The sequence below is a fragment of the Schistocerca serialis genome, chromosome 1 (genome assembly GCF_023864345.2).
Source record: "Schistocerca serialis cubense isolate TAMUIC-IGC-003099 chromosome 1, iqSchSeri2.2, whole genome shotgun sequence".
NCBI lineage: Eukaryota > Metazoa > Arthropoda > Insecta > Orthoptera > Acrididae > Schistocerca > Schistocerca serialis.
Window position 1 is genome coordinate 1,133,706,578 of NC_064638.1, and position 27,112 is coordinate 1,133,733,689.

Consider the following 27,112-nt stretch of genomic DNA (forward strand, 5'->3'; position numbering starts at 1 on the left):
CCTTCCAAGCTAATTATGTAAGTGCAGACCAGATATGGCTCAAATTCAAAGATACGGTATCGACGGCAATAGACAGATTCATACCGCATAAGTTAACAAGAGACGGGACTGATCCACCATGGTACACAAAACACGTCATAACACTGTTGCAGAAGCAACGAAAGAAGCATGCCAAATTCAGAAGAACGCAAAATCCCCAAGACTGGCTAAGTTTCACAGAAGCTCGAAATTTAGTGCGGACGTCAATGCGAGATGCTTTTAATAGTTTCCACAATGAGACATTGTGTCAAAATACTGTAGAAAACCGAAAGAGATTCTGGTCATATTCAAAGTACACCAGTGGCAAGAAACAGTCAATACCGTCACTGCGCGATAGCTGTAGAAATGTTACCGATGATGGTGCCACTAAAGCGGAGTTACTAAACACAGTTTTCCATAATTCCGTCACGAAAGAAGTTGAAGTAAATATTCCAGAATTCGAAACCAGAACAGCTATTAGCATGAGTGACGTAGAAATAGAAATCTTAGGCGTTGCGAGACAACTCAAATCACTTAAGAAAGGCAAATTTTCCGGTTCAGATGGTATACCAACCAGGTTCTTTTCAGAGTATGCAGACACAATAGCGCCTTTCTTAGAAATCGTACACAACCGCTCACTTGACGAAAGGTCTGTTACTGAAGATTGGAAAGTACCACAGGTCCCACCAATATTCAAGAAAGGAAATTACAGACCCATATCACTGACCTCAATTTGCAGTAGGATTTTGGAGCATATATTGTACTCAAACATTATGAATCACCTTGAAGAAAATGACTTATTGATACATAACCAACACGGATTTAGAAAATATCGTTCTTGTACAACACAGCTAGCGCTTTATTCCCAAGAAGTAATGAGTGCTGTCGACAAGGGCTCTCAGATAGATTCCATATTCCTAGATTTCCAGAAGGCTTTTGATACCGTTCCTCACAAGCAATTATTAAACAAATTGCGTGCTTATGGATTATCGTCTCAGTTGTGTGACTGGATTCGTGATTTCCTCTCAGAGAGGTTACAGTTTGTAGTGATAGATGGGTAAATCAGCGAGTAGAACAGAAGTGATATCTGGCTTCCGCAAAGTCGTATCATAGGCCCTCTGCTGTTCTTGGTCTACATAAATGACTTAGGTGATAATCTGAGTAACCCCCTTAGATTGTTAGCAGCAGACGCTGTAATTTACCGTCTAGTAAAATCATCAGACGATAAATTCCAATTACAAAATGACCTAGAGGGAATTTCTGTATGGTGCGAAAAGTGGCAGTTGACACTACACAAAGAAAAGTGCGAGGTCATCCACATGGGTACTACAAGAAATCCGATAAATTTTAGGTATACGATATATCGCACAAATCTAAGGGCTGTCAACTCGACTAAATACCTAGGAATTACAATTACGAGCAACTTAAATTGGAAAGACCACATAGATAATATTGTGGGGAAGACGAAACAAAGACTGCGCTTTGTTGGCAGAACACTTGGAAGATGCGACAAACGCACTAAAGAGACAGCCTACATTACACTTGTCCGCCCTCTGCTGGAATAGTGCTGCGCGGTGTGGGATCCTTACCAGGTAGGATTGACGGAGGACTCGAAAAAATCCAAAGAAGGGCAGCCCGTTTCGTGTTATCGCAATAGGGATGGGAGTGTCACTGATATGATACTCGAGTTGGGGTGGCAGTCACTGGAAGAAAGGCGGTTTTCTTTGCGATGAGATCTATTTGCGAAATTCCAATCACCAACTTCCTCTTCCGCATGTGAAAATATTGTGTTGACACCCACCTACGTAGGGGGAAATGATCATCATAATAAAATAAGAGAAATCAGAGGTCGAACGGAAAGATCTAACTGTTCCTTTTTCCCAAGCACCATTCGAGAGTGGAATGGTAGAGAGGTAGTATGAAAATGGTTCGATGAACCCTCTGCCAGGCACGTAAGTGTTAAATGCAGAGTGACCATGTAGATGTAGATTTAAGAGCTTGTTGTTGTCAGACGTCTACCGTGGACGAAATTAACTGTTTAAACATTCTGAGCCCCGAAAGAGAAAGAGAGCCAACGTGGTCAAAGAAATAGTTTACTGTGCACTATTAAACGAAATTTACTAAGAAATATGATTAAGAATGTCATACGAGGGTCATTCGATAAATAATACAATTTTTTTTCTGAAAGCAGGATAGTTTTTTTTTCAGAATTCCAACACACCATATTATTCCTCATTTCTTCGGCTAGAAAACCATATTTTTCAACATAATCTCCGTTCAATGCGACGGCCTTACGCCACATTACTGGTAGGCGCTGTATGCCTGCGTGGTAACGCTCTACTGGGCAACGTCGGAGCCAACGCCTCGTGCATCAATTACCTCCCCATCATACACCTATTGCTTCATGCGAAATGCATCTTGAGTACACCAGCTGGTGGACGAGTGTGTCAGCACTACCAGCATCGCAGGAGTCATTGTTGTGTGCGGCCGGCCGGTACGCGAGAGATCGGACAGGTTTAAGCGATGATAAAAGACCGACTCACCCAACGACTCACTGTGCTTATGTCACAGGCAGATCACAGACATTCTAAGAGCGCCTATGAATATCTGCTGTGCTCTGGTTTTCTGCCAAAAGAAACCCAATGACAGCTCTCTGGAACGCACCACTGTTACAGACGCAATTTTGAAGGCTACGTACAGCGCCGCCATCTATCGGAACTTCATGACACTATAAGAGCTGACTTGGGAATTTTCACGGTGTTTCACAACAAATTCAGCATTTTTGCAAAGGAAACTGATATTGCATTACTTATTGAACGCCCCAGCTACATTTTGCCCACGCATCCTTAACGACTGGAACCGGAAAAAGGTGACAAGTGACAGAAGTACGCAACGAACCCTCCGCCACACACTGTAATGTGATTTGCTTGGTGCGGATGTAGAATGTGAAGCGTCGCCTCTGTGTAAAGTCCCCCCAGCTACAGCGACATTCAAGCAGAAGCACGCTTTGATAAAACGAGGATGCCCGCAACAGAGCAGCGGCAGGAGTTGTACCTGACGCTCCGCCAGTAAATTGGCGCTCCCAACTGCAGAGTCGGGTGGGAAATTACTGAATAAGCCAGCAGCAGCAGCAGGTGACGAGACAACTGCGCGGGCAAACACGGCGCACAACCGCTAATTGCCGTCGGCAGTATTGTTTGCCGAAGAGATCGCAGCTGCGTCACAACAGCAGAACGCCAATACTGCTGCAAAGAAGCCAGTCTGCGACAGCTGTACATTAACCGATTCAGAGTGGAAACAAAGCCTCTATTGTGAGTGACAAATCAGAAGACAGTCTCCAAATATTGGCTTATCGTAGCCCAAGCTGCTACTGCTGTGTGTTTTGAGAGCTCAATTGCGAACCGGTGACGCAACCGTATGGTGGCAACGATAATGTTTATGTAGTTAACGGAAACGAGATGCACCATGTAATGGTAACAAATACCGGATAATCAATACCTCTTGCAGTAACTAAATATTCACAGTCCAGAATTTAATTGCTCCGCTTTCTCTGCAGATTACCCGAACTTCCAGGTTCTTTTAACGAGGACAAAACGTTTCAGGTCTTTCCGTGCTTAATATTATAAATTCGAAAGTGTCATTGTATGTTACCTTTTTGCGACCGAACTGCTGAACCGATTTTGATACACTATGTGATCAAAAGTATCCGGACACTCCCAAAAACATACGTTTTTCATATCAGGTGAATTGTGCTACCACCTACTGCCAGGTACTCCATATCAGCGACCTCAGTAGTCACTTAGACATCGTGAGAGAGCAGAATAGGGCGCTTCGCGGAACTCACGGACTTCGAACGTGGTCAAGTGATTGAGTGTCACTTGTGTCATACGTCTGTACGCGAGATTTCCACACTCCTTAACATCCCTAGGTCCACTATTTCCGATGTTATAGTGAACTGGAAACGTGAAGCAAAGCACAAAATCGCACAGGCCGACCTCGTCTGTTGACTGACAGAGACCGCCGACAGTTGAAGAGGGTCAGACATCTATCCAGACCATCACACAGGAATTCGAAGCTGCATCAGGATCCACTGCAAGAACTATGATAGTCAGGCGCGAGGAAAGTGGGACTTCATGGTCGAGCGGCTGTAAACGCCACACGCCTCGCTTGGTGTAAAGAGCGTAAACATCGAACGATTGAACAGTGGAAAAACGTTGTGGAGTGACGAATCACGGTATACAATGTGGCGATCCGATGGCAGAGTGTGGGTATGGCGAATGCCCGGTGAACGTCATCTGCCAGCGTGTGTAGCACCAACAGCAAATTTCTGAGGCGGTGGTGTTATGGTGTGGTGGTGTTTTTCGTGGAGGGGGCTTGCACCCCTTGTTGTTTCGTGTGGCACTATCGCAGCACAGGCCTACATTAATATTTTAAGCACCTTCTTGCATCCCACTGTTGAAGAGCAATTCGGAGATGGCGATTGTATATTTCAACACAATCGTGCAGCTGTTCATAATAGCCGGCCGCTGTGGCCGAGAGGTTCTAGGCGCTTCAGTCCGTAACCGCGCTACTGCTACGGTCGCAGGTTCGAATCCTGCCTCGGGCATGGATGCGTGTGATGTCCTGACAGCAACGCCACCATGTTGAATAATGCTTTTCGTGCAGCCATAGGACGCCGTGTAACGACTCAAACTGTGCGCAATAGGCCCCATGATGCCCAACTTCACTCCCGACGTACATGACGAGGTCTTCTTTGCAACCACGACAGCATGCAGCGCGGTACAGATGGACCCAACAACATGCCGAATGTACCACCTCTGAAGGTCTCGTTGTATGGTGGTACAACATACGATGTGTGGTTTTCATGACCAATAGAAAGGGCGAAAATGATGTTTATGTTTATCTGTATTCTAGTTTCCTGTACAGGTTCCGGAACTCTCGGAACCGAGGTGATGCAAAACTTTTTTTGATGTGTGTAGATAAGGAACAGCAAATGTCCTACAACAGCTTATTGTGGAACGCCAGCAATCACTTATTCAATAACTTTCAGTCAATTACTACTAACTGTGGCCTCTTTGACAGGAAATAACGAATCCAGTCATAGCTGAGACGATATTCCATAAGCAATCAATTTCACTACAAGCCGCTTGTGTGGTACAGTGTCAAAAGCCTTCCGGAAATCCCGAAATACGGAATCCATTTGATATCGCTTGTCAATAGCACTCAACGCTTCGTGCGAGTAAAGAGCTAGTTGTTTTTCACAAGAACGACGTTTTCTGAATTCGTGCTGACTGTGTGTGAATAGACCGTTCTCTTCGAGGTAATTCATAAGGTTTGAACACAATATATGTTTCAAAATCCTGCTGCATATCGACGTTAATGTTATGGGCCTTTAATTTAGTGGACTACTACTTTCTTGAATATTGGTGTGCAACTTTCCGGTCTTTGGGTACGGATATTTCGTTGGGCGAACCGTTGTGTGTGTTAATAACAGCGAGAAAAAGTAGGAAAGGTTACAATTATGCCTAAAGTTTTTTGGGGATCGCTAACTGCTCTCATTGTGAAACAATGAATGAATATATTCTGCTCAATTTGCGCTCTATTTTAAGGACAAGCAAGTTTTCACAGTTCTCAATGTTTATGACGTGAACAACGTGCTGTACAGGTATATCATTTTGCAAGTACATTCAGTGGGTTACGTAGATACTGCCTGCAATATTTATTTCGATTAGAGTTAATGGTAAAGAAGTAATATATTAAAACGTCATGCTGATGCTGCCGTTTTATTGCATAAACGGAGAAAATGTAAGAGAGAGACTTTTTGCTTTCATCGTCGAGAGCGAGAAAAATTAAGGAAGTGTGTTTTAAGTTTGCAGGAAGTCGCTAAGTGCTGTCATTCTCAAATACTGGACGAATGAAGTCTGGTTTATGCTGCCTCAAGACAGTCAGTTTCTACCTGTATCTCTTTTGTTAACATTTTAATCTTTTCGACAGAACTTTGAATTTTTAAATCCAGCAAATAATTATGCGAAATACTGAAAATTAAATTTTTGTTGCCTGGGGAAGCCGTCAGACAGGCAACCTGAAACTTGTAGTGGTTTCTAGGATAGTCACTTCTTAATATAGATATTTCCTCTTTGAAAAGCTATCTACCCTTTGACTTTCGAAGTTTATCGTACTTGTGAGAATGCTTTTATTGGTTAAAATGTTCTACGCAATACGGTAGAACATAACGAATACACAATCCTTAATGTGTTTAATCCGTACTTGCATACTACATTATTTTAAGTGCGAAAGTAACTGTTACGTGTCAACGGCTAAACCACTGAACCGATTTAGATAAAAATTTGGTAAGGCGGTAACTTTAACGCAATGGAAAACATAGGCTGCTGTAGAACGTAAAAATCTACCCCTAAGAGGGTGAAATACAGAGTGGAACATCTTCATTTACATCTGTGAACATAAACCACTATTGATCATACGAAGCTACTGATATGCTAGTGCAGCCATGGGTAATGGCTGGTATAAAATAAATAGCTTCTTTTTTTTTTGGCGATCTTCAACCTTCACATTCTATAAATCGACATCTATAATCTGTAGATCACTTAAGTGCTTGCCCGCAGTGATTCTCACTGCACCGCATATTAGCGATTATTCTCATTCCATTCACTTATCGACTGCGGCAAGAATGACTGCTTAATGCTTCCGTGTGCGCTCCTATTACCTGATCTTGTTCCCTCTCAGGTTCTCTCTACATGACTGACTAATGCTATGCTTCCACATATTGAGCTGAGCTGCTGTTTCCTCTTCAAGCACAACATTTCGACGACCGACCCAGTCGTCTTCTTCAGGTGCTACGAGATATGCTGTTGTATTGCTGTTTGTGGATTCACTGCCTGGACTGAGCCTATGTGATCATTCCATTTCACATCTCGCTAAACTGTTACAGCTATACGAGTTGACTGATTTCAGCTGCAACTCACTGATTTTTTCAGTCAAATGTTCAAATGTGTGTGAAATCTTATGAGACTTAACTGCTAAGGTCATCAGTCCCTAAGCTTACGCACTACTTAACCTAAATTATCCTAAGGACAAACACACACACCCATGCCCGAGGGAGGACTCGAACCTCCGCCGGGACCAGCCGCACAGTCTATGACTGCAGCGCCTTAGACCGCTCGGCTAATCCGAATTTTTCAGTCACACAATACTGTTTTTGCGTTTTGTTAAATGCAATATTTTATATTTCTGTCCGCCTACGTAGCGTAGCAGTAGCGTTACCGGCTACCGCGCAGGGGGCCCGGGTTCAATTTCCGGCAGGGGACTGGGTGTTGTGTGTCCATTATCATTTTCATCGTCACAGACTTGCAAGTCGCCGAAGTGGCGTCAACTAAAACTATGGCGGCCGAACTCCCCTGAATGGGGGCCTCCCAGCCAACAATGCTATACGATCATTTCCATTTCTATTTCTGAACATTTAAGTCAAGTTGACACACTTTATACCACTTAGAAACCTTACCAAGATCTGACTGAATAACTGTGCAACGTTTTTCAGACTGTGCTTCATGATAGATGAGTGCATTGCATGCATTATCTACAATGAGTTTATGTCATACCAAGTCAAGAAATACTGCATTACATAATTGCCTTGATTCATGGCTTTCAGGATGTCACGAGAGAGAGAGAGAGTGAGAGAAAGAGGGAGAGGGGGAGAGGGGGAGAGAGAGAGAGAGAGAGAGAGAGAGAGAGAGAGAGAGAGAGAGAGAGAGAGAGGTGATTTCTTATTATCTGCCATCCATTTCTTCGGAGCAGTGAACAGAGGACAGCTACATGACAGATGGTTGTGAACTCACTCAGGACTTACTCTTCTCTTACAAAAGCTTTATTACTATTTGCAAGGCTGCTGCTCATTTCGTACTTTTTTCCCTTAAGAGCTGTTGAGGTGACGGGCATTCGTATCTGGAATTTATTTGCGTGGACACACGACGTTATATACACTTAAGATAACCACTGTGGTATCGTGCGCTATCGATGCCACGCTACGCCAGTCCACGTTTAGAAGTGGCAGCAAGTATGTGACTAAACCGCCAATCTACGGCTGGCTCAGAGACACAATCTTCTCAGCCCGCCACGGAGACGACTGAAAAGGACATTGACCGTTACTGGTCTGTCTATCAATTCAGCTACGTCTATCTGGTGTTGTCTCCTAGTGTCTGTTACTGCTGTGGATATACAGACTCAGCCTAGCTCACGGGCTTGTACTGAATATCACTCTGGACTGGCACTCGGAATACAAGTAAAAGAAGTTGATGAAACACTACGTGTGCATTTTATTATTTTGCGCTCTGTCATGGAACTCATTACCTCCTTGCCATTCACCAGCGGGACTACCAAACAATAAAAAAAAAAAAGATTTAAAATAACTGAACGCGTTACTGGACTTCAGGTCTGCCTATTCTGTAAACAGTTTTTTAATATGCAAACTTGACACATTTGTGCTGTCATCAGTGTGCGACACATTTATGCTATCATCAATGTGCGACACATTTATGCTATCATCAGTGTGCACTTTGATTCAATGTGTAAAATCCAAAATCGTTTTAAGTAATACGAGGGTCATTCGGAAAGTAAAGAACCTTTCTTTCTACAGAAATTTTTGATATAATTAAACGAAATTTTATTTTACATACAATTTGATACCAAAGTTACTTTCCGATGTAGTCCCCGTTCAAATTTAGGCACTTGTCGTACCGTTTCACCAGCTTTTCTATTCATTCTGCATATTCAATTGTCACCAAGTTGTTGAACGGTTAACATTCGACGCCGCTTGTTTTTCGTGGCGCGGCGAAGTCGTTGAAGCGTCTGACTAGAGGTCGTTACATTTATGGTCTCCCCTTTAGGCACGTAGTCGATGAGCAGGGCAGCCTTACAATCCCGAAACACCACAGCCATAACCTTTCTCGAGCTCCAAGTGTTTTGTTTTTTCGGTTTCGTGGGGACTGCGAATGACACCATTCCATTGACTGGCGCTTTGTTTCTGGTGAGAAATGTGATACCCAATACTCATCACCAGTGAAAATGTGATTCAAAAATCAATCACCATCCCTTTCATAGCAACTGAGAAATGTCAATGCAGCTGCAATTCGTTTGGTTTTGTGTTCGTCTGACAAAATTCGAGGAACTCACCTAGCACACACTTTCTATAGTCCACATCTGAACTGAAAATCTTGTGCAACATAGTTCTTGAAATGTCTGGAACAGGGTGCGATTTGTGCTTCTACCAGTGGTGGTGGTGGGGGGGGGGGGGGGGGGGGATGTCTTAGGGGGTTAGTAGAATTACATATGTTACTAGCTTGGACCGTGGCGTTACGCATGGTTAAACAGCTATTTATAAATAGATGTTAATGCCGAAACTCACTATTGACGCGTATGTACTATCAGAGAAGCCATCCCTTGTTATATCTTTAAAAGTACATTATAGGTAAAGCTTATTTACAAAATCATCTACATACGGGTACAGATATACGAGGGGAATTCAAAAAGTACAGGAACACTTGTGAAAAGTTGTACTTATTTTGATGATAGAAAACTGAAACATATTAATAGTGTTAATAGTAAGACTTATTAAAAACTTTCAGTGTTCGGCTCCACAAATTTACATTATACGTAAAGTTTTACTCCAGTGCGTGGGAAATAAACATCCCAGGTTGGGATGCATAAACTAAAATCAGAGAAGGGGATGGTCTGATGCAGAGGGGGGGAATTCCCCCCCCCCATCCCCCCCTGCAAATCGCACACTGGTCTGGAAAGACTGAGTGCAGTACACTAATTGTGAAACATCTATCTTCTTGGATTTTTGTTTCATCCTTGCTTTGAGTTCTTCAGTCACGACTGAGGGCCAGTTAGAGCAATCTTCATCGTGAACATTCTTCCATCAGCCATTAAACATGATGCACCACTCCCAAACTCAGGTTTCGTTCATTACGCTACCGTAAACCTCAGTTACCTATCTACAAACATCAATGGGTCGGACCTTTCACGCGTTTAAAAAGGGGATAACGTTGCGCGTCTCACACTTGGCGGAATCTTAATTTTTGTCACACATTTTAAAGTCGCATAGCTATGCAGTAAGCAACCGTATTGGATCGTTGCTGTCGCTAGAGTGAAGCGGATGAGTACCCAGGTCAGTGTTCGGTCGGAGGTAGTGGTGGGGAGAAGCGGCCACGTATCAAAATGTTCTTTACTTTCCGATTGACCCTCATAATTATTGGTATAAAATTCAAACCTAAAACTTTTATATCTGTATGCGCTACATAGAATAGTTCTCAATTCGGATCTTCCAGCGGAGACTACTCAGCATGACACTGTCATCAGAACAAACAAAACTAGTATTCCAAGGGTGGGGGCATGGAGTCCCAAATCGGGTAGGCAGGTCAGGAAATTTAATAAGGGAAACGAATAGGTTGAAGTTCGATGTAGTGGAAATCAGTGAAGAACGGTGACATGAAGAACAGGACTTCTCCTCAGGTGAGTACAGAATTATAAATACAAAATCATATACGAGTAGTGAAGGAACACTGTTAATAATAAATAAGAAAATAGGAATGCGGGTGAGCGACTATGGACAACAGAGTGAACGTGTTACCATAGCCAAACACCCAACACCGAAGTACACGTTTATAATCGCCTGTAATACTTGGTTTAACAATGATGAAAGAAGGTTGTCTATATGGAAAATACCAGGAGACAACATTGGAAGGTTTGACATAGATTGTGTACTGCTAAGAAAGATACCAAATCTTAATCTATAACACATTTCCTGGGGCAGAAGTAGTCTCTGATCAAAATTTATTAACAAATTGCAGAAAAGTGAGAAATTAGGAGAGGGGACCTGAATAATTTGAAACAACAATAGTTTCTGGGAGTTTCAAAGATTGCATTAGATAACGACTCCCTGAAACAGAGGACAGGATCACAATGGAAAACGAATTCGTAACTTTGAGACCTGACATAGTGATGGTAGCAGAGGATAAAATATGTAAAAAATAAAGGCACAGCAGAAATAGCACGGGAGGTACTAAATTTAAAACTGCATCATATGAAGCAGTCGAAAATGAATAAACAGGTCTTAAAAAGAGAGAGAGAGAGAGAGAGATTGACATAAAATGCAAACCAGCCTAGTAGGGATGTTTAGAGAACAAATGCAAAGCTGTAGATACACGCGTAAATTGGGGAACTAAAGACTGTTGATGGGAGGAAGATGCAATTTATAGGAAACCTAGCTAGACAGTTGGAGAAAAGAGTACCAACTCTATGAATATGACGACTCCGATGGTAAGTCAGTACCGAGCAAAGGAGGGTCACTTGAAATGTGGAATGAATATATGGAAGGGTTATAAAAGGGAATTTAATTTGAAGACAATGTTAGGGAAAGGAAGTAAATGAAGGTGAGATGGGGAGGTATCACACTGTCTGAAGAGTTTGACAGGATCTTTGAGAGAGCCATCCGTGAGAAAACTATTACATCTGGTATGCAAGATGTTTGAGGCAGGCGAAATGCCCTCAGACTTCAAGACAAATGAAATAATTCCAATTCCAAAAAAAGCAGTTCCGATAGGAGTGTATACAACCGACCCATAAGATTAATAAATTGTGTTACAGGGATGATTAGTTTCAGTAGCTCATTGAACATCTGGGTGGCTAATGAGTATTATCTGACAATAAAATACGTACATTCGAGAAAGTAAAACATACGTTGGTGCTGCTACTACTGCATAGATTGCATAGGGGAACGGCGTAGCTACAATGTGGGTGCGGTGGGGAAATTAACAGTCGCGGTGGAGACGGAATTGTGGTCACGGTCTGCACTGCAGCGGTTCTGTTCCCGGAAGGCCTAACCATATTGCGTGCGTGCGTGTGTGTGTGTGTGTGTGTGTGTGTGTGTGTGTGTGTGTGAGTGAGAGAGAGAGAGGGGGGGGGGGGCTGATAATGCACATGTTGACAAATTGGAGGTTGCTTTCATCGCATCTGGAAAATTTTATCCCGTAATGTATGCAGTTCTCAGAGTCGTACGGTTTTACGAAGTCTGTCGAGTACAATGACACCTGAAAAATTATAATGCTTACGTTAGCACGACACTCGACGTAATAATTTAAGTGAGCTTGACGGACGATAAAACTTGATGAACAGATAAATTGTCAGTCTAGGGGAAAAAAAACCACCACATTTCCTGAACGCTCCATTCCCAATATGCTGCGTATAACGCAATGATGAAAGGAGAAAATATAAAAATGCAGTAAATGAAGCAGGCAAAAAGGAATACAAACGTCACAAAAATGAGATCGACAGGAAGTGCAAAATGGCTAAGCAGGGATGGCTAGAGGATAATGTAAGGATGCATAGGCTTATCTCAGTAGGGGTAAGATAGATACTGCCTACAGGAAAATTAAAGAGACCTTTGGAGAAAAGAGAACCACTTGTATGAATATTAAGAGCTCAGATGGAAACCCAGTTCTAAGCAAAGAAGGGAAAGCAGAAAGGTGGAAGGAGTACATAGAGGGTCTATACAAGTGCGATGTACTTGAAGACAATATTATGGAAATGGAAGAAGATGTAGATGAAGGTGAAATGGGAGATATAATACTGCGTGTAGAGTTTGACAGAGCACTGAAAGACCTGAGTAGAAACAAGGCCCCGGGAGTAGACAACATTCCATTAGAACTACTGACGGCCTTGGGAGAGCCAGTCCTGACAAAACTCTACCATCTGGTGAGCAAGATGCACGAGACAGGCGAAATACCCTCAGACTTCAAGAAGAATATAATAATTCCAATCCCAAAGAAAGCAGGTGTTGACAGATGTGAAAATTACCCAACTATTAGCTTAATAAGTCACAGCTGCAAAATACTAACGCGAATTCTTTACAGACGAATGGAAAAACTGGTAGAAGCGGACCTCGGGGAAGATCAGTTTGGATTCCGTAGAAATATTGGAACACGTGAGGCAATACTGACCCTACGACTTATCTTAGAAGCTAGATTAAGGAAAGGCAAACCTACGTTTCTAGCATTTGTAGACTTCGAGAAAGCTTTTGACAATGTTGACTGGAATACTCTCTTTCAAATTCTGAAGGTGGCACGGGTAAAATATAGGGAGCGAAAGGCTATTTACAATTTGTATAGAAACCAAATGGCAGTTATAAGAGTTGAGGGGCATGAAAGGGAAGCAGTGGTTGGGAACGGAGTGAGACAGGGTTGTAGCCTCTCCCCGATGTTATTCAATCTGTATATTGAGCAAGCAGTGAAGGAAACAAAAGAAAAATTCGGAGTAGGTATTAAAATCCATGGAGAAGCAATAAAAACTTTGAGGTTCGCCGATGACATTGTAGTTCTGTCAGAGACAGCAAAGGACCTGCAAGAGCAGCTGAACGGAATGGACAGTGTCTTGAAAGGAGGATATAAGATGAACATCACCAAAAGCAAAACGAGGATAATGAAATGTAGTCGAATTAAGTCGAGTGACGCTGAGGGAATTAGATTAGGAAATGAGACACTTAAAGTAGTAAAGGAGTTTTGCTATTTGGGGACCAAAATAACTGATGATGGTCGAAGTAGAGAGGATATAAAATGTACACTGGCAATGGCAAGGAAAGCGTTTCTGAAGAAGAGAAATTTTTTAACATCGAGTATAGATTTAAGTGTCAGGACGTCATTTCTGAGAGTATTTGTATGGAGTGTAGCCATGTATGGAAGTGAAACATGGACGATGAATAGTTTAGATAAGAAGAGAATAGAAGCTTTCGAAATGTGGTGCTACAGAAGAATGCTGAAGATTAGACGGGTAGATCACATAACTAATGAGGTGTTGAATAGGATTGGGGAGAAGAGAAGTGTGTGGCACAACTTGACTATAAGAAGGGATCGGTTGGTAGGACATGTTCTGAGGCAAGGGATCACCAATTTAGTATTGGAGGACAGCGTGGGGGGGGGGGGGGTAAATATCGTAGAGGGAGACCAAGAGATGAATACACCAAGCAGATTCAGAAGGATGTAGGTTGCAGCAGGTACTGGGAGATGAAGATGCTTGCACAGGATAGAGTAGCATGGAGAGCTGCATCAAACCAGTCTCAGGACTGAAGACAACAACAACAACAACAACAACAACAACGCAAAGATTTTTCTTTCTTTCCTACTGAAAAATTTGAAAAGGGCCAATAAATGGACGAAACCGCGTATGACTGCGTCTAAAATAATAAGAAGTACAAACTGCGAGTTGTCAGCCAACGGACTTTCCAAATGAGCCCCCTCTCGAGATAGTGTCTGTTTTCCGTAGACGATATTAGCTGAATGGGAGTCCAACAGAGTGAAAAATTTTATAGCACCTAAACCAGTTCACCATTCAGTCCGTTCTGCGACCCTATTCCATTACCCCGTTTCTTCTACTTTTAATTCAACTCGACTATTTTCGCAGCTTCCTACATACCGGTAACAAATTGTATCGCTCAAATCCCATTAATTAACGATCTAATCAAATTGAGTAAGGGCCGTAGTATCAAAAGCATTTTTTTTTTAAGTTGGCAAAAACTGGATTACGACTCCTCATTAGCGTCGCAGGTCACCTGTGGAGTGCAGAAGTCCCCGGCCTTTTTTTTAATTATTCTTCAAACTTCAAATTAATCCCGCCTAAGGGGCGAAAGCTGAACTACGTACTTAATAGGTAGAGTTTGAATTATTTTACTGTGAAGCATATTTTCAGTGACAAATACATGTGAACTGCGCTATGTGGGACAGCTATTTGTAAGTGGCACAAAGTTTCAAGAGTGCAGTGGTCAACCGACAACATCTGTGAACAAATATATGCTGAGAAATGTATCCTTTGAAGGGGGGTACTCTACTAGAAAATTAAAAAAGAAGACTTTTTGCTTAAAATGTCGTCTGGGATATCTACTTTATTGTAGCGTAAAGCCCAAGTTCGCAACAGACTCCGATATCGAGTTACAAAGCAATTTATGAAAAAGTGTCTCCGAAAAATCATTCACAGCGGTAACATAATAGTTGACTTGTAATTTCAACGACGGCGTAACAGGCATTATCGAATCTATGACGTGCTCGAATTCGAGATCGGACTAGTCTGTTACCACTTCCGCACAAAAGCGGACGAAAAGTGTATCAAGCGAGCAGAGCAGTGGATGACAGAAGGTCCCGAACAGGCCTGCAGGACCACCATGGCCCCGAAGAGGATGATGAATGAGGACCTTCTTTTGAATCTGAAAGGATTGCTATATGGTCCGAGCATCTCTGACTAGAGCTATGTTTAACTAACTGCAAAAAATGTAACCCAAAACTTCAGACGCATTTTTCTCTAAACTAAACTTTTCAAAATGGTGCGAAAAAATAACTTGAGAACGGTTCATACGTTTTCAGCAGAATTCGATGCCAGAATTCCAAGACGAAATTTATCAGCGTTCGTTGCCCGTTTTGCGACATCTTTGAGAGAGTTTTCAGTGCACGCTTTTGTGAGCGAAGAAAATGACATTTGGTCCAACATGTTTCAACAAGCCACTATTTTGTTACAATTTACTATTCTTCAACTATCCTATTAATTATGACTTAAAATATTTTGCCAATAACTTAGATAAAATTATTTTGTTATAGATTCGATACGAGGGCTTCGGGAATTCCCGCCGATAACGTTTCGGCTGCAAGGGGTCCTTCCAACTGGTGCAGCGATTACAGGCAGCATCCGATGTGGATACAAAAATTATTTCTTAAAGGCAAAAGTTGTAAGGAATATAACTATTTAATCAGATTTAGGATTAATTTTATTTTACTTGAAAAAAAAATCACGAAAATTACTTATTTTCAACGAGTTCAAAGGAGAGTACCACCTTAATGCGCCTTATTTTGGGCATTTTTAAAAAAAATTCATATACCTTTGATTCTGCATTTTTATAGCACTATAACGTACACTACTGGCCATTAAAATTGCTACACCACGAAAATGACGTGCTACAGACGCGAAATTTAACCGACAGGAAGAAGATGCTGTGATATGCAAGTGATTAGTTTTCCAGAGCATTCACACAAGGTTGGCGCCGGTGGCGACACCTACAACGTGCTGATATGAGGAAAGTTTCCAACCGATTTGTTGTGATGCCTCGTGTAAGGAGGAGAAATGCGTACCATCACGTTTCCGACTTTGATAACGGTCGAATTGTAGCCTATCGCCATTGCTGTTTACGTATCGCGACATTGCTGCTCGCGTTGGACGAGATCCAATGGCTGTTAGCAGAATATGGAATCAGTGGGTTCAGGAGGGTAATATGGAACGCCGTGCTGGATCCCAACGGCCTCGTATCACTAGCAGTCGAGATGGCAGGCATCTTATCCGCATGGCTGTAACGGATCGTGCAGCCACGTCTCGATCCCTGAATCAACAGATGGGGACGTTTGCAAGACAACAATCATCTGCACGAACAGTTCGACGACGTTTGCAGCAGCATGGACTGTCAGCTCGGAGACCATGGCTGTGGTTACCCTTGACGCTGCATCACAGGCAGGAGCGCCTGCGATGGTGTACTCAACGACGAACCTGGTTGCACGAATGGCAAAACGTCGTTTTTTCGGATGAATCCAGGTTCTGTTTACAGCATCATGATGGTCGCATCCGTGTTTGGCGACATCGCGGTTAACGCACATTGGCAGAGTGTATTCGTCATCGCCATACTGGCGTATCACCCGGAGTGATGGTATGGGGTGCCATCGGTTACACGTCTCTGTCACCTCTTGTTCGCATTGACGGCACTTTGAACAGTGGACGTTACATTTCTGATGTGTTACGACCGTGGCTCTACCCTTCATTCGATCCCTGCGAAACCCTACATTTCAGCGATAATGCACGACCGCACGTTGCAGGTCCTGTACAGGCCTTTCTGGATACAGAAAATGTTCGACTGCTGCCCTGGCCAGCACATTCTCCAGATCTCTCACCAACTGAAAACGTCTGGTCAATGGTGGCTCGTCACAATACGCCAGTCACTACTCTTGATGAACTGTGGTATCGTGTTGAAGCTGCATGGGCAGCTGTACCTGTACACGCCATCCGAGCTCTGTTTGCCTCAATGCCCAGGCGTATCAAGGCCGTTATTACGGCTAGAGGTGGTTGTTCTGGGTACTGATTTCTCAGGATCTATGCACCCAAATTGCGTGAAAATGTAATCAAATGTCAGTTCAAGTTTAATATATTTGTCCAATGAATACTCGCTTATCACCTGCATTTCTTCTTGGTGTAGCAATTTTAATGGCCAGTAGTGTATTATTACGGGTGTCACAGAGCTGAGAAAAAGAATGAGGACCGCAGGTAAATAATTTTCAACTTTTGTGGTATTTTCTAGATAATCTGCCATTATGCGTGAGGCGCCTCGCTTCATATAACATGGCTATGCTCGGAAACACCCAATCTTCTGGTGGACGACGAAGATGGGAACACACACTTCCACTCCTCCTCCCCCTCTTCCAATCAGATACCAGCAAAACTTTAGATCTCCTCGATAACTGGTTCTTAGGTCGCTGAACAGACTGTGGAACACTAATGTCACAAACACGGGTCGTCTTCTCTCTACTTTTAGAGTTGTCTTTAAAGTAGTCACTGTGCTGAGGAAACGAAATAAGATTGCGACTTCGGAAACGATAATGCCCTGCATTTGTAAAGTTAGCTGTCCATTCACACAGATGTCCTATGAAGACTGCATCTAGGATCAAAAGCTGGGGTGGGGGGTGGGGGTGGGGGGTTGGTGACTCGTATTAGTTTCGCGGTTAATATGAAAGATAGTTCACGTCAAATGGCACTGGGTACCCGTGTTACTTGTCGCGGTCTATCGAGATGTCCAGAAAATCATGCTATCATTTAACAAAATATTAACGCAAATAATATTAAAGATAGAGAATCGTGGTTTGTTGTGGAACGTTCAGCAGCTCTCAGTTTTCTCCCTTTGTCCTTTGTTGCAGATTTGACTTAAGAGTGCGTGAAAATAACGACAGACTCGAAGGCGCAATTTATCATCAGGTATGCAGAATCCAAATATGTACAACGGTACAGCAAGATTATCAACACGAGTATGCGAGGGCACCATCGGTGAAAACAAGCAGCATTGGCTGGAGAGACAGGCAGTGGACGTATCGTCAGTATGGCTAAAGAAATGAGGGCACACTTTGCACGACTCGAATAGCTCAGAAACAGGCAGAAACCAGTAGTAGAATGAGTGTCATGAAAGACTCTGTGGGCACCTCTACATATACCAAACTGAAGTGGCCTCTTTTGTATCCGTCTGTGTGTGCAGGCTAATCTCAGGAACTGGTGTAGGGGTTTTGACTGATGGATACACTGATTCACGAGGAAGGTTTCTGTATACAATTTATACACATGTCATAAAAATTCTCTATATTATGATGAGTTAAATTTTAGTTGTGAAAGCGACGCCATTGCCACCTTAACTAGCAGCCGTTATTATTCCAGAACGGAGCAGTTACTTGAGACAGCAGAAAGCCTGACAGAATTTGCATTTGGTATGGTGGTTTGCAGTAAAGCACTTGGCTAGAAACCAGAAGGCTGTAGGATCGAATCCCTGCTGGCTCACTTTTTTTTACTTTACCTTTGAACCAAGCGTTCACCTCTCAATTATGCTGAGATTCGGCAGACACGAAACGTGGCTCAGAATCCACGTTGCTCTGTAGTCTCTTTCTCCCAGTTGACTGACTGGTTGGGACATGCATGTCGCATATCATTCCAACTGATTACAATAGTTTCGGAACAACTGCATAGCGAAAATAACATGCGAATCCAAAACCTGTGGTTCTCAATCCTTTACACATAAAGTAAAATGCAACTTTCCTTCGTTTATATAAAGAAAGTTTTACAGCAGCGCAGCATATGACGCAGCGTTAAGCTTTCTGCTTTCCTTGACTCAAACATACATGCGAACATGATTCTTTGCGTCACGCTTTCCACTTTTTTTTTCCACACTAATTATGCAGAAGACTGCTAAGTGAATTCCACTGGCGACGCTTTTCAGAATACTACGACAATTTTAGCCAGCCAATTTCCGCGCCCTCACATAAAACACGCCAATTTGTATTCTTAATTCACTGAAAATCCTTCGAACGACGTGCAGTGAGTTACTCAACTTTCAAGTACTCTAATAAATATGACCAATAACGAAAACAAATACCTCATCGTGTGATGTGAGGCTTTCAAATGGTTCAAATGGCTCTGAGCACTATGGGACTTAACACCTGAGGTCATCAGTCTCCTAGAACTTAGAACTACTTAAACCTAACTAACCTAAGGACATCACACACATCCGTGCCCGAGGCAGGATTCGAACCTGCGACCGTAGCGGTCGCGCGGTTCCAGACTGTAGCGCCTAGAACCGCTCGGTCAGCCCGGCCGGCTGAGACTTACAATTTGCAATAATCGAATACTTTTAACCAATAGATTCCCTTTAAGCATTAGAGGACAAATGTGTGGGGGAAAAAAACATACGAATCCAAAATATGTTGTGTTTTATTTATTATGCTAAAAGTAAAACGTTTTCCGCAAAACTGCTTCAGTAGCTTTGCTTCGCTTAAATGTACTACGTTCTTGAAGTAGCGTGGGAGATGACTCAACTTTTAAGCTTTCGTTGAATCAAACCTAGACGTGGACATGGTTCTTTGCGTGGCACGGTGACAAAATCTGCAAAAAGGATTCCCAGACAAAAAATTCCGATAACGAGTCCCAACAATGTATCACAATGTGTACGCGCGCGCGTTTCGTATACAATACTTACAATGGCTGTAAATATATTACTTACATCACGATGTGTTCCTATCATTACCGTGAGACGTCACTCTGTTCGCCAATTATATAGGGGACACAAAATTCATCCCTCCGGACAACTTTCCTGTCGCGCGGTGCTTACATCGCGTAAGTTGAATGGAAGTGATGGTATTCACTTTACGTTGTTGACTGAATAATTAATACACAACGCCCAACGCCAGTCAAGTCGTCTGGCCTGGCCGGCCATAGACGAGCGGATTTCTGTGACGGGTCAGAAACGCGCTCCAGTTCTGCAGATGTTTTTGACAGATCCGGCACGCCGATCTCAGGCACGTCGTTTTACACTAATATGCAGGCCCCGCCCGACGGATCTAGTCTCTCAGATCTGCCCCGAAACCTGGTCCCTTCGAGTGTGGCGTAAAGTGGCCCGATTATCGTGTTTTATCCGCGGACCCAGAACTGCGGTGTATGCTCGACAGACTACAGGCGACGGACTTCATGTGATCCGACAACGCCTCGCGGAAGTACGTTGTACAGTATGGCGTTTTAATATATGTTTGACAGTAGTACATTTTCGGATTTTGTAACTCGTTTATAATGTCGAGAAGATATTATGGACGAGAGCAGGAAGAAAATTATGGCAGTTGCCACAATTTGTACGATATTTCTCGAAAGAAAAATCGCACGAAATGGTTTAAAAAACGGATCGCCCCAAAAGTACAGCAATTCGTGATACCCGTAAAATAATGGAGATAACACAGTATGGGAAATACAATAACGAACATACAGTAGTACAAACAACTTCTTATTGGCACTCACCATAGCATAGATTTATACGATTTATTCCCCCGTCCCCCCATTTTTACGCTTCTTCCACGAAAGCCAACTCCATTCTGAGCTTTTTTTGATATTATGGAAGAGATTTTAATTTCAAGGTCGCAACTAGAAGAAATTGCATTTTTTCCCCCGCAAAGCGTTTCGTTTCAGTGAAACAAAGTGCTAGTGGTCTGTAATGAAACACATTTACAATCTGACTTGCTTTCTGGATATAAAAAAAAATGCTTTAGAGAAGACGTTGATTTTGCTTACCAGTATTTTATGTCCGATTTTCGCTCACGTCAGAAAAGGCCGTTCACCTGCATGTTCTTGAGGTATCCCCCCTCAATTGCCACCCTCTGTAATACCGTTTTAACCATCTCTTTGTACTTTTTTTACATTTTTTTGATGTAACGTTCATTTGTCAAATTTCGCAAAATAGGTATTTCACGGAAAACCGTTGAAGTTTCTCTGGTCCATCCCTTTACTATACTTGTAGGAAGTGAAACTTGCTATTACCTAAAAATCACAGTTAACTCACGAATTTCCTCAAAAAGACACGTCGCAGAAATCCGCACGTGTTTGCTCAGCTGATGAGGCTGGATTGCCGCTTCCGAGAACTACGTGTAACGATCTGAAGGTCGTATCTCCACTAACTCGCAGGTGGGAACTGCGGGTGTGGAAGAATACGTCGGAAATATTCGTGGCCCGTCGCCACAACTCGCTCGTGCGAGGCCAGTTATTCTTCTGCAACTGGGAGCCACGCAGTTGATACGACTGACAACGTGTTCCGCACTGGAAGGTAAACTTCAGCTATGGAGATCGAAAGATTACATAGAAGTGAAGGACGCCGCTGGTTTTCTTCGCAAACATTTCCTACCAAAGGCAGTGTTTGGTCTTTATAACCAAGAAATCTGATCCTGACCTTCCTTTACATCTCAAAAGCAATCAGGGGTACTGATCAAGCAACACAGTTGCAGACATGTTTAGCAAGATAATCATCTTGAGAGAACGGGTGACTACGGAACACGACTGACACCCTCGCTTGAGACTTTTCACACAGTCAGCCCACCACTAGTGTAATGGTCTTTATTTATTTATTTTTGTTTCTTTTTTTTTTCAGCATAACTGTGTGGTCGTTTCGCGTTCCACCCTATCTCTTCAGATGCAAATGCGGCCGCTGCCAGACTCGACACGTCACATCATGGGCAACAAGAAATTTGACAGCTCCATTACGGGCTGTGAGCAAGAGGTAACTAAGCGCACTGAGAGGAAAAAAAAAAAAAAATCTGAAGACACGGAGACATCACGCTAATGCCGTGTAGCGCCTCTTCAGATCTTGATAACGGTCTGAATGCTATCAGGAAGAGAATCTACAAATTTCTTCAGATATGCCATATACAGTTGAAGCCACTCGTCGTTGATTAGATAAACAGCTACAACACTGAGCGGATTTTGATTGCTACCTATCAAGTACTGTTCCAATTAGTCTCAGCTCTCGAGGTTTACGTCTACGTCTACATCTACACATATACTCTGCGAACCACTGTGAAGTGCATGGCTGAGGGTACGTCTCACTGCATCAGATATTAGGGCTTTTTTCCGTCCCACGCACGTATGGAATGCGGAGAAAAATGGTTGTTTAAATGCCTCTGTCTGTACTATAATTAATATAATCTTATCCTATGATCCCTACGGAACAGATATGCAGGAAGCTGTAGTTTAATCCTGGAGTCGGCATGTAAATCCGGCTCTTGAAACTTCGTTAGCAGATTTTCTCGGAATGGTTTCCGTCTATCTTCAGGACTCTGCCAGTTCAATTCTTTCGACATCTCACTGACACTGTCCCGCAGACCAAACATTCGTGCTGCCCTTCTCTGTATATGTTCAACATCTCCTGCTAGTCTCATTTGGTACGTCCCAAACACTTGAGCAATATTATAGGATGGGTAGCACGAGTGATTTGTAAGCAGTCTCCTTCGTGCAGCATTTCCCCTCGTATACTTCCAGTAAATCGAAGTCTGTTACCTTCTTTAGCCACGACTGAGATTATGTGATCGTTCCACTTCACGTTCCTACTGTTACACCTAAGTATCTGTATAAGTTTACTGATCCAAATTGCGACTCGCTAATATTATGTACATAGGACACTACGTTTTTTTTTCGTTTTTTGAACATTTAAAGCACGCTGCCAATCTTTGCAGCACTTTGAAATCTTATTAAGGTCTGACTGAATATTTGCACAGCTTTGTCCTGACTGTACTACGTTGTACATAATCGCATCATCTGCGAAAAATCTGAAGTTACTTTCAATACTGTCCGCAAGATCATTAACATATAACATGAACAGCAAGAGACCCAAAGCACTTGCCTGAGGTACACCCGAAGTTACTTCTACGTCTGTCTAAGACTCTCCGTCCAAGACAACATGCTGCGTCCTCCCTACCAAAAAATCCTCCGTCTGGCCACAAATTTCGTTTGATATCCAACACGATCGTACTGTTGAAAATAAGCGTAAATGTGGTACAGAGTCAAGTGCTTTTCGGAAATCAAAAAATTCTGTATGTCCCTGACTGCCTTGATGCAAAGCTTTCAGTACATCATGTGAGAAAAGTGCGAGTTGTGTTTCACATGATTACGTTTTCGAAATACGAGATGTTTGGCACGGAGGAGGTCGTTCTGTTCGAGGTACCTCATTATGTTTGAGCTCAGAATGTGTTCTAAGATTCTACAACAAATGTGTGTCAAGGATACTGGACGGTAGTTTCGTGGATCACTTCTGCTACCCTTCTTGTAAATAAGTGTGGGTTGTGTTTTCTTCCAACTACTGGGCACAGGTTTGTTGTTCGATTGATCTACGATAGATCATAGTTACCAGAGGTGCTACCACAGTCCCGAATTGTGTACAGAATCTGATAACGATTCTATGGGATCCTACAGCTTTGTTCAATTTTCATAATTTCAGCTGTTTCTCAACGTAACTAAGACCAATATGTATTCGACCCTCTTTTCAGTCGTACGAGAATTAAGTTGGAGTAATACTCCTAGGATGTCGTTTGTAAAGTAACATTTGAAAACAGAGTTAAGTATTTCTGCTTGAACACTAATTCAGGTGACATTAATCGCCTTTACATATGACCAGAATTTCTTTGGGTTTTGCGAAAGTTTGATCATTCAAAGGTGCGATGGGTGACTGAGTTTAAATCAAACTCGGAACGTAAGCGTGCATTCCTGTGAACAAAGCGGCTGTCACACTGGAAGACGGGAGCACTCATCATGAAAGAGCAAAACTTTGTTACAGTGAATGCTGAAGTAAATATCCTGGTTCAAGTTCACAGTAACATGAAAGAAGGGGAGCAACTCATCGTAAAACACACACACACACACACACACACACACACACACACACACACACACACTCTCTCTCTCTCTCTCTCTCTCTCTCTCTCTCTCTCTCTCTCTCTACGGGTGAAACGCCTCACAGGCCCGTCTGTGAATTCGACACCTTGCGTCATTTGAAAAATGGTAAGTTCGTGAATCGTGACAGTTATTACACCCCTACAGTCTGCTAGTGTCCAGTTTTTGTGTTGTTTGGTCCACTGGTGGCGAGCAGCTTTATGCGCCACTGTGAGCAATGGCCTTTCACGATGTACACGACCCCACTTGTCCATAGAAAGCGGCCCACTTCGCACCGTTCGTTCCGTAACTGGTTACAATGGACCCGTATTCACTGACAGCAGCAATTTCGACCGGGTTGAAACCGATTCCATTGATAAGGCTTCATCCTCGTCTCTGGTACCTGCTGGTTTCGATCTTTTGGCGAACACTATTCTTATCGCGTTTGTTTTCCTTTTAGACCTTTTGGATGGTCCGCGTTGCTACACCAACAAATGGGGCAACTTTATTCACGGTGAAGTCACAAGTGATAGCGTCTTTCCGCCATTCTGCCATGCCTCCACATCGACCCATCTTACTGCTTTTGATTGCATGCAATAAGTTTCGCAATCACCCCGTTTCGTAAACCGATTTTCCCATACCCTTTCTGGGTGGTCACGTAAACACTTAAAAATTGATTCTGGAAATCCGATTCTAGTTGCCGGTTTTCCAATTCCTCAATCGAATTCTGGTCCCATGTAAACGCAGCCGGTTTCGAAACGCGCTTGGGTTGTCGAGTGTTGTTTTCAGAATGTTCAGTGAAGGAGAAGCAGAAATATTAGACTGAGCATGAAGCTGTCTGTCTACCTGTAATATTTAAGTGAGAGAAATAACGACTGTGTTGACTGAATCAGAAACCGAATTATCTGTTTTCCAGACGCCATATTTAAATAGGCTATCAAATCCGCTTCAGTGTAAACGTGTCAGCGAGAAACTGATTTTCCAAATTCGGATTTTGTCTTTCGTAAGATGTGTCGCATGTAAACGTAGTCATTCAAATCAATTCACTGCCATGACTCACGTCTGCGATGGAGGGCCGTGTGACCATCTGGTACCATTTCTACACCGTCTACAATGTTCCAAAGAGACAAGTGCGTTCTTTTAAAGAGATCCCTAAAATACTATGTGGTGAGCTTATCGCTTCTGGCTGCATTGCGTGTGGCTAAGCTGTTTTCCCAAAAACAATAGAGCGTCTATTATCCGAAGATCAACCGAACGACAGCTTAACCCAACTGTTACTCGCTAGGGCGTGCCATCTTCCTCCCCGCTACGGTCTTGCCGCACCCCTCCCCACCCAAATCACCCTTCCCGCACCAAGCACCAACGCCGAGTTGCCGCCAATAGTAACTGTTTGTGCTTTGTTACAATCAGTTGTGTCAACTTTGTCATGTAAAAACAAACTTGTGAGATAAAACGCCTAAACGTAAACTTGTTCTCCTTCCTATGAGATACAAATACATGATTAATAAAAGATTAGAGAAAAGTGAAACTGCAACCAAGCTATGTAATGAGTACAAGGTTTTTAAGCGGACAATTATCACAATTTTGTATCCAGTGTGATTCTACCGGTGGGTCAGCAAGTCAAACTATGAAGCTCGCCACGAACACGGATGTAAATTATGCTGTTCACAAGTTGTTTATATAAAGAAAAGAAAGAAGAAAGATCACAAGGAGACCCTATCTCTGGTCCTATTCGATGAGAAAAGGTAATTTATTTTAATGAAAATCTTGGAGGACTGCCGAATTTTAAACCAAGCATGGGTTGGTGATAACACTAAGACACAGCATTCACGAGCTTCAAATGCACGGAGAAAAACTGTGTACTGATTCTTTCAAACTCATACTAAGGGACTTACTGATCGAAGAAGATTATGTGCTCAGACGCGTTTGTGATGCTGACGAAACTGGGCTCAATTGGAAAGCCCCGCCAAGAAAAACTCTTGCTTCATGTCATGAGTGAGCAGCACCTAGTCCTAAGAAAAGCAAACATTGTATTACTGCTTTAGCTTGCGGTAATGCTACAGGTATAGTTCGCGCAGGATGCCGTGGACGGTAGATGCACAGATAGGCAGGGCACGGGTGGGGAGCGCGCTGGTGGTGGGGGCTGCGGGCAGGCGCAATAGGGAAAATGCCGAGCGCTGGAGGGGAAAGTGCCTTTCTGAACTGAAGCCTACACTCATTTTTTTGTAAATATTAAGCGGAACCCCTCCATGCCCACACTTGCATTCAAAAAGATCAGTCACATCCGCTTTGGTTAGTATCTAAAAAGAATTTCGCCGAAAGTGCAGCGATTTATTTTCGCCCGGCTTGTTAAAGATTTGTAAGTTTCAGACGAGTGTCAATAGTGGCGAATTTTGAGTAAAACCTACATATTTCTTTTGCTGCCATGTTAAAATCTGCTTCTTTTGCCAAAACGCAGCGGAGTTTACAGCCTCACCACACTACCATGTGTACATGCAATTGTGAGAGAATTCTGAAGTAATGGTTTATTAAGTGAGAAAGTGAGGAAAAGTAGGGTTGGTATCGTATGAAAAAGTACATCCTCAGCACAAAATAAACGTGTAATGCCTTCACTTATGATGTTCCAAAACCCAAACTGTTTCTCGTTTCACCTGCTATCGATGGCCCTTAAAAATTATATTATTTCGTTGAGAAAGTCTGTAGTTAGTGGAAAAACACCTTAGAAAATGAAGCTTTGCATAATAACCATATGACAAAATACTCTCCTCTTTGCATGCTATCATTTGCCACATTCTCATTTAGATATCTCAAATAGTTTATGAAACATGAGGAACACTGTGGAATTTCACCCTGGGTTTATCACTGGCATGGCGAGGTCTCAAATGACTATGCTACGTCAGGTCAATTTTCTCGAGATTGGTAACAGATTGGTTCAAATGGCTCTAAGCACTATGGGACTCAACAGCTGAGGTCATCAGTCCCCTAGACTTAGAACTACTTAAACCTAACTAACCTGAGGACATCACACACATGCTGGAGGCAGGATTCGAACCTGCGACCGTAGCAG